The sequence below is a fragment of the Octodon degus genome, unplaced genomic scaffold (assembly GCF_000260255.1).
Source record: "Octodon degus isolate 3935 unplaced genomic scaffold, OctDeg1.0 scaffold00082, whole genome shotgun sequence".
In the NCBI taxonomy this organism is placed as follows: Eukaryota; Metazoa; Chordata; class Mammalia; order Rodentia; family Octodontidae; genus Octodon; species Octodon degus.
The window spans coordinates 10,408,306-10,409,656 of record NW_004524658.1 but is presented as its reverse complement, the minus strand read 5'-3'; positions in this window follow the sequence as shown (position 1 = coordinate 10,409,656).

The window sequence follows — 1,351 nt, the reverse complement described above, 5'->3', positions numbered from 1 at the left end:
ATATTGTTGGATTTTGTTTCCTAATCCACTGTGCCAGTCTATTTCTCTTAATTGGTGAATTGAGTCCATTTACATTGATGGTTAGAATTGAGATGCATTGCCTTATGATTGACATGTTATTTACTTGTCATTTACTCCTTTGTCTCCTGTGTTTAATTGCTTGCCCTATTTAGTGGGTTACTTCTCATCTCTTTCATGGAGTTCTGATTATTTTGTCCCTCTGTAGAACATCTTTCAGTACCCTGTGTAGGGTTGGTTTTGTCATCATGACATTCTTTAGCTGTTCTTTGTCATGAAAGTATTTCACTTCTCCATCAAACTTGAAAGAGAGTTTTGCAGGGTATAGTAATCTGGGCTAGAATTTGTTTTCATAGAGGACTTGAAGTACTCTGCTCCATGCTCTTCTAGCCTTCATGGTTTGTGAAGAGAAGTCAGCTGTAATTCTGATGGGTTTTCCTTTGAATGTGATCTGCTTCTTTTCTCAAGTGGCTTTCAGTATATTATTCTTGTGCTGCATTTCTGGGATCTTGACTATTATATGTCTCGGTGTGTTTTTCATTGGGTTGAGGTTACTTTGCATTCTGTATGCTTTAGTTACCTGAATGTCAGATTGTTTCCTCATATTTGGCAATTTTTCTGCTATTACTTCTGCCCATATTTTTAAAATGTCATTTGTATTGACTCCTTTCCCAGTGATGCCTATTAGTCTCACATTGTTCATCTTTGCATCATCTTGCAGGTGATGGATTTTTTTCTGCATCCTGGTTGTTTTTAAGATATCCTTTCTTACCTTTTCAGTAGCTGCATTTTCATCTTCAAGATCTGAAACTCTGTCTTCACTTTCACTCCAATGGTTTTGCAAGCTTGTGATTGAGATTTTAATTTCCTCCATATCTCTTTGAGTCTGCTTCATGCGATCTATTTCTTTCCTGTATTGCTCATTCAAGGAATCCATCATTTTTCTAATCTCCTCTATTTTATTTTATCTTATCAATGTCTTCTTTAGAAGGTGTTATAAATTCTTTTACTGCAGTGTTTTTTTCAGATTGGGTTTCCACCCTATGTTTCTTCTTTACTTCAGATGCTATGAGTTCTGACAATTCTTTTTTATTTCAGAAAAGAATTCCACTCTGAGTTCCTCTATGACTTTCTGCTGTTGCTTATGTACTATTGATGCTATTAATTCATTACTTTGAGCTGAGCTAGTGTCATGTGCACTTATTCTGCGTGGGCATTGGGTTTCCTCCATATGTTTCTGCATTTGATTCTTTACTGCTGATGTTATTAATTCAGGGATTTCTTTTTTCATTTCCAATCTGAGTTCCTGTATACCTTTCTGCAGCTGTCTCTT